Raw genomic sequence first — 8,119 nt, 5'->3', positions numbered from 1 at the left:
CCCCGTGTGGCCCAAGAACCTCCTGGACCCCACTCTGCTCCTGGGGATTCGCCCTTCCCACCAGAGCACCGCCAGGTATGGAGCTGCGAAGTTGCAGCCTTTGTGCTCCCCTTATTTACAGTCTTAATGGAACTTAAACCCTCTCCTTTCTCCTTTCTCCCTTTTTAGTTTAGCCCCTGAGGCTGTTTCCAACTTTCCACTTTCTCTCCAGCTCCTTTTGGGAAGGGGTACTTTTCCCATATTCTCTCACCCCCACCGTCTCTGTCCTCTCTCCCCTTGCAAAAACACCTCCCTTCCTGCTCCTTGCTCCCCAAGTTCACCTCTTCACACCATGTACCTGCTGAATTCTGTGGTTCAGGTTGTGCAGATTGTTGTGTTAATCCTCCAGTCAGTTTTCTAGGTGTGTAGGATGGTTTAGTGTTGGTCTGGCTGTATTTCATGGACATGAGACACAAAAACAACTTCCATGCTGTTCTGCCATCTTGGCTCCCAACCCATGCCCAAGGGTTTTTATGTTGTTTCATATTTACCGTTTCATGGTTTTCTTCACTTTTTTCCTGTATTATTTCCTTATTACAATACAGCATCATTCTCATCCTCACTTATTGTCAAGAATAGCACATTTTTATAATATGCAGGTCCAACAATACAATTTTATAATTATTGTTTGTATAATTGCTCTTTAAATCACATAAGGGAAGGATGGAGAAGAAATATATAATTTTACTGTGTGTCATACCACCTATATAATTGCCTTTGGTTTTTCATGTGGATTTGAATTAGTCATTGGTGTCATTTCTTTTCAGCCTGAATAACTTGCGTGGCATATTTCTGAGTGCACATGTATGATAGCAAAAAATTCCTTCCATGTCTTCATCTAGAAATGTCTATTTCATCTTCATTTTAGAAAGATAGTTTTGCTGGATATAGTTTTCTTGGTTAACAGTTTTTTTTTTTCTTTTAGCACTTTGAAAATAGCATTCTAGTGTCTTTTACATTCATTGTTTCTGACGATAAATCATGCGTTAATTCTCCTGAGGTGACCTTGTATATGTCAAGTCATGATTCTCTTGACATTTTCAGGATTTTGTCTTTTTGTCTTTCAAGACTTGTACTATGATGTGTCTGGGTATGTAGCTCTTTGCATAGATACATTTTGGAGTTTGCTGAGCTTCTTGGAAGTGTGGATTAATGTTATTAACTAAATTTGTGATGTTTTAGCCATTATTTCTTTTAGTGTATTTTCTCTTACCTTTTCTTCTCTCTTCCTAACAATGATAATAATCCCATTTTATGTTTATTAGTAACTTTAATTCTGTCCCACATTTCTCTGAGTCTCTGTTTGCTTGGCTTCATTTTTTACCTTTGTGTATTTCAGATTGCCTAAATTCTACTGATCTATTCAGAGTTTGCTGATTCCTCCTTCTGCCAGCTCCAACATACTCTTATTCATTCTGGTGATTTTTTTTTCATTTCTGTTATTGTAATTTTCAGCTCTGGAATTTCTATTTGGTCCCTTTTTATAATTTCTATCTCTTTATTGATATGCTAATTTCATTCACACATAGTTTTCCTTCATCTTTTGTCCATGGTCATCTTTAGTTATTGGATCTTAATTAAGATTTAAGAGACTTTACTTAAAGTATTTGTCTATTAAGCCCAATATTGGCTTGCTTCATCAGGAGTTTCTGTCAATTTATTTTTGAAAACTGGATAGTTGGGATATTATAATGTGGTAAATCAAGGAATCAGATTCTCTTCCTTCCCCAGGATATGCTGTCATTGATCTTTAAGACTGAAGTTGTCCATTTGTTTAGTGCCTTTTTCAAACTGGTTTTCAAAAGTTAAGTTCCTTGCCATAGAAGGTCTCTGTTCTGCTATCTCAGGGGTCACCAGTCACCTGTCACAGATGTCCTTAAATGCCTGGAACCAAAAGAAAAAGAAAAAAAGAATACTGCTTTCCCAGTATTTGTAGCTTGGCTGGGAACTGGGGGTAGTCCTTCACTGCTAAGCCAGGCTGCCTACAATCCTGCCTTAGTTTTTCTCACCTTCTTTTGTGGGAATACACAGATCTGCCAGAGACACATGCACAGGGATCTCTTAGGACATTTCTGAGCATGCATCCAGCCCTGGGCATGCACACTGGACTCTGTGCCCTATTGTATGTGTTGTTCCTTCTGAGCCCTTATTACTGCAAGAAGCTTCTTCCTCAGACTCCACATTCCTGGGCTTTTGGAACAGTGTGCTGCTTGCCTAATCTGCTGTCCCCTTCCTTAGGCAGGCATGAGCAGTGTGTATTTTTAAAATTTTCAACAGACATCACCACCAACATCCAAAAATCCATAGCAGTCCAAGATTGGGGGTGGGGGGGTGATAAACCAAAGATCAGCCTTTTTTTTTTTTTTTTTTGCCTGTCCTTCAGGAAACCACCAGACAGATCAAAAGACACAACCACAGTGTTTTAAGAACAAGGCCCATATTAGTCTTCTATCACCAGCAAGCTACACCAGGAATGAAGGCCACCATTCACATCACCACCAAGGGAAGAGGGTGTTGGTAAACTGCTGAGTGACAATGGCACAGTACTCTCTTACTGAAATTCAGCTGTCCTTCTCTTCATTAGGCTGTCACTCGGTTGTTGTGTGTTTTGAATTAGATTACAGAAATCCAAAAAATTGATTTTTTCAGTGTTTGACTGCTTATGTTTTTTTCCTGTGGAAGGACTGATTCTTTGAACACCTTACTCAGTTATTTTCTCTGATGTCACTTTCCAAAATTAGGTTTTACTAATTTTTGCTGGCATTGAAAATGCAACTGATATGGTTGTATTGATCTTATGTCTAGCAACTTGCTAAAATCCACTGTGAATTTTAGTATTTTTCTGTGTGTTTTCATATTAGTAATATCATCTGCAATTAGTTGCAATTTTACTTTTTCCTGTCTGATTCTTATACTTCTTATTTTATAACATTATGCTGTTAATGTAGGCAAATTCTATTCTGTTCAATTCTATTTTCTCTTTGGAATGGGAAGTGAATTATATACTCCTAAGAAGTGTGAGAGAGGACTGATAGGATCATAGTTTTAAGATAGTTAGAGCCCTGGAGAATGTGTTAAGTAGTCATTATAAAAAGTTGCCAAAATGAATGAATAGGGAAATGTAATAGGGTTTCAGGGCAGAATTTAAGGTCTTATAGAAGATAAAGATCATGGATTTATTCTTCTACTGAAATGTACACTGATGAAAATTTTTCCAGCAATGATCAGCTGCCCCAAATATAGACTAGGATAAAGTAGGATCAACATTAATTCAAAATTTATTTCATGTATGTGGTTGAGGGAACAAAATGAAATATAAAATGTGTTCAATGAGGTAAGTGAAAAAATCTAAAATGTGCAAGTCAGTGTATTTTACATAGGCTTACTCCCATGAACCATTACCCAGATCAACATAAGGAATATCTTGATAACCCAGAAATATCTGATGCGCCTTTACCCAGTTTACTCCCAACCCATCAGTGATCATTATTCTAGCTTCTGTCACCATTAATTAGAATTGCCACTTTTTGAACTTCATATTACTGGAGTTACACATTGTATATTATTTTGTATCTGGCTGTTTTTGTTCATCAAAATATCTGTAAGATTCATCAATGTTGGTTTGTGTATTAGTGGTTTGTTTTTAGTGCTGTGGAATATTCCATTATATGAGTAAATTACTACCTATTAATCAGTTACTAATTGATGGCTGGGTTTGCAGTTGCTGAGTTTTCTGAGAAGCAGATACTGAGACAGACTTAGATGTGCAAAAACATATTGTGGGCTAACCCCTAAAAGAAATGGGAAGGAAGAGTCATTGGACTGTGATCTCAACCAGCCCAGCCCATAAAGGAGGTTCAAAGCAAAGACAGTCCAATAGAAGAACCCTGCATTGCCAAAAGACGGCTAGGTCCTTAGTAATTCATTACCGGGGGGTGGGGGAGTGGTAGAGGGGGGATTGCTCTCAAAAGTTTGTAACCTTGGCTGCTATTGCCTTGCTCACATATTGGCTGGATACTGCTCAAAGAAGACCTCGGATACCATAACTTCACTCAGTTAATTGCCAGGGCAACCCCGAGAAAAGTGTGACACCAGTCCAAAAGCTGAGACAGATTCTGAAGACCAGGAGGCAAGTCTTTGCTTGGAATTGAATCTAAGCAATTATGATTTCATCTCTATTTCAGCCAGAGTCCTCCCCTCCCTACTCTCAGTTTTTGACTATTATAAATAAATCTGAAATGATCATTATTGTAAAAACTTTTGATACTGATCAACGTGGTTTATAGGGTAGCTATATATTTATCTTAAAGAAATACTATCTGTATCAACTATGCTTTAATAATTTAAACAAGGGAAAAAAAGGAAAAAGAAAAGAAAAGAGAAAAAAGAAGAGAAGAGAAGGAGAAGAAAGGGAAGGGTAGGGAAAGAGAAAGGGGAAGGGAAAGGGAAAGGGAAAGAGAAGGAAAGAAGTACTGTTAATTTGCAAAGTGGTTGGGCCAAGTTTCCTTACCACAAAAAATGTAGAAGTATCTGTTGCTCTACATTTTCATCAACCCTTAGTTTTGTCAGTCTTTGAATATGTTCCTTTGTACTAAAGTTTGCTTATCCATTCACTGATAGGCATTTGAAGTGAATCTGCTATAAATATCCATCTACAAGTCTGCTGGTTTGTATGTGAAGTGTATGTTTAAATTTTTAAGATACTGCAAACTGTGTTTTGATATTACTTGTACATTTTACATCCCTACTAGAAATATATGAAAGTTCCAGTTATTCCATATTTTTGTCCAAACTTGGTATGATTAATCTTTATAACTTCATCCATTCTGGTGGTGGTATCTTACTGTAATTTACACTTGGATTTTCTTAATAATTAGTGATGTTGAAAATCTTCTCATGTGCTTACCATTTATACTTATTCTTCACTGAAATGTTCATCAAAATGTAGACCATTTATAACTTGGATCTTAGTTTTCTTCATTATTAAATTGGAAAAGTTCTTTACATATTCTAGACACAAGTCTTTTTTCAGATAGATTTTATATGTATATATATTACAAGTGTTTTTTTCCCCAGGTCTATGGCTTGCCTTTTGATTATCATAGCAGTGTAATATGAAGAATAATTTTGATAAAGTACAATTTACTGACTTTTTCTTTTATATTTTGTACATTGTTTGTTATATGTCTTTGTGAAACCCAAGGCACTAAGATTTTTGCTGATATATTTATCTTGTAATTTAAGCTCTTACATTTATATTCAGGATTCATTTTGAGTTAATTTATGTATACTATGTGAGATTAGGAATAGAGGCTTTTTTTTTTCCTTTTTAAAAGATATCACTATGCAATTTTTCTACCACTTCTTGTTTAGAAGATTATCCTTTCCTGGTTAAAGTGCTTGGAGGGTTTAAAAACAATCAGTAGGGGGATGCCTGGGTGGTTTAGTTGGTTAAGCGACTGACTTCAGCTCAGGTCATGATGTCATACTCCGTGAGTTTGAGTCCCACGTCAGACTCTGTGCTAACAGCTCAGAGCCTGGAGCTTGCTTCCTATTCTGTGTTGTGTCTCCCTCTCTCTGTCCTCCCCCACTCATGCTTTGTCTCTCTCTGTCTTTGAAAAGTGAATAAACCTTAAAAGAAATTTTTTTTAAACAATCAGTAGGCCATTACAGGTGTGGTGTAATTTCAGGACTCCTTTGTTTCTTTGCTCTATTTATCTGTATTTATACCATTATTGCAGTGTTTACATTATATCGCTTTATAATACATGTTAAAATCAGGGAGTATATGTCCTCAACATTTGCTTTTCTTTTCAGTCAACCTTTTAATATCCATATCAATTTTAGAATTTTCTTCTCTATTCCCATAAAAATAGAGGCCACTGGGGTTTTAGTAGGGATGATATTGAATCAATATATCCATTCATTTAGGATATAGACAACTTAGAAGTGTTGAGTCTTTTCCCCATGAACAAGATGTATTTCTTTCTTTCTTTAGGTCTTCCATATTTTTTCTTACCGATGTTTTATGATTTTGGTGTATAGTTACATAATATCTTTTGCCAGATTGATCCTTAATTAATTAATATTTTTGATGCTATTATAAATGGCATTTTAATAATAATACTCTAAAACTTCCATTTCCAATTGTTTACTGCTAGTGTATAGAAATATAATTGTTTTGTAATTGGTCTTCTATCCTGCAACATTGCTAAATTCACTTATTAGTCCTAGTAGCTTTATTTGTAGATTCTTTCAGATTTTCTGCATTAATGACTAAGCCATCTATAAATAAGCAATTTCAGTTCGTCCTTTCCAACATAGATGTCTTGTATTCATTTCTCTTGCCCCAGCTATCTTGTTCAATAGAAGTGGCAGAATGGAAATCATTGCTTTGTTCATAATCTTAGGGGGAAAGTATTTAATCTTTCACTATGACATATGATGTTTTGTGCTTTCCTTTTATCATATTGAGAAAGCTTCCTTCTACTTTGAGTTTGTGGAGAGATTTTTATTACAAGTGAATTTTAATTTTCTCAAATGTTTTTCTCTAGACCTATTGATATTCTCATGTGGTTTTTTCTTGTTTTGTCTGATAACATGGAAAAATTCATTAATTAGTTTCCAAATGTTAGACTAGCTGGGATAAACCCCACTTGGTCATGCTGCATTATTCTTTATACATTTTACAACCGAGAAGTGAGATACCATGATATGTCAGGCCAAACATTGAAAGGTAAATGAGGTTATATTAAAATTTTACGGCTCGTGCCAAATTCAAAATTAATTATATGTAACTCAGGATATGAGTGAATTATCTTTAAAATGACATATTACATAAGTCACAAGATATATGAAAGTGTAAGTATTAACTCTTTCACAAATAATATATAATAATAAGTAGAGCAAAAGCCAGTTTTGTACCCTGTTCTGTAGCACACAGATGAATATACTGTAGTATGAAATTCCACTGTTACTACATGTTCTGTAGACTCCATGTTATTGTATAGATACCTTTAGTTGGGAAGTGTTATTTGGTGGCCAGAAGCCGTGATGACATAATTCTTTAAGTTATTCTTCATCTGAATATTTATATATAGCCTATTCCAAATAAACTAATTGAAAAAAAAAGTAACAAATATGAAAAAAAGTTAAAATAAGAAATACTAAAAATGTCTTAGACAATAACTAAAGCAAAGAATAAAAGGCCTAATGATCACCGGACATCTTCTAGTGAAAGAGAGAGAGAACATTATCTCCCTTATCACTCTGTAATCAGGTTCAGTAATAAAACTTGAATGGTTTGTCTGTGAAAGTGTTTTTTCCCTCTCTCATGCTATTTGCCCTCAGTTACACATCTCTAAACATTTTATTAAATATCCTGCCTCTAATCATCCCCTTCACGCTTCCGAGCAGCCAAGCACCTATATTTTGAAAACGTAAACTTGACTCTTAGCACTTGATTAGTTTCTCCACTGAAGCCCGTGTGCGCGCAGTCCCCCCGCGGATCCTGCGGTTATTGTTATGTCATCTCAGACAGCCACTCCACAGGGGCTCGAGGCCCTGCCAGTCCCAAGCCTCTGCCATTTACCTCTACTGATTTTACTGCCAAGTTCAGCGCTCTGAAAAGAGAATAACCAGCCATGAGCAACATGTTCTTTTTCTGCAGACTGACAGGGCTGCGCTTTAATCTCCTCTTGTGTCTCATAACAGAAGCTTTTATGACGGTTTTTGCTGACTGTCAGACTGTTCTAAGCCACCGCTCACTATCCAGTGAGGGGAAGAAGACTTTAGAATTATTTACATTTAGTTGACAAGAAGGATGTTGAAAATGAAACGTACATATGGTAAAATGCTGGGGTATGCTTTAGAATTGGTATTCTGAATGGAGTTTTTTTTTTTTTTTCTTTAAAATATTCACACATATAGAAGTTTTTTTGGGGGGGATTTAAGGAACACAATTATGGTATACCTCATGAAGTGGAAGGGGTGGATTTTAAATTACTAATTGTGTTTTTTTTTTTAATGTTACATAAAATGATTTCAATAAATCATCCTTCTGCTACTCTAGGCCTGACTC

General features: G+C 35.8%; 1 long non-coding RNA gene across 1 annotated transcript; it reads right to left on the bottom strand.

The window, feature by feature from the left end:
• Positions 1-1,678: 1,678 nt before the first annotated feature.
• Positions 1,679-7,754, bottom strand: LOC122230624. The gene is made up of 2 exons (XR_006207629.1): positions 7,631-7,754; positions 1,679-1,923 (listed from the first exon to the last, which is right to left on the bottom strand). It is a non-coding gene; the product is annotated as an uncharacterized LOC122230624 (long non-coding RNA).
• Positions 7,755-8,119: the final 365 nt, after the last annotated feature.

Source organism: Panthera tigris, chromosome C2 (genome assembly GCF_018350195.1).
Source record: "Panthera tigris isolate Pti1 chromosome C2, P.tigris_Pti1_mat1.1, whole genome shotgun sequence".
Taxonomy (NCBI): domain Eukaryota; kingdom Metazoa; phylum Chordata; class Mammalia; order Carnivora; family Felidae; genus Panthera; species Panthera tigris.
Note: the sequence above shows the minus strand (reverse complement) of the source record. Positions and strands in the feature narration are given on the sequence as shown.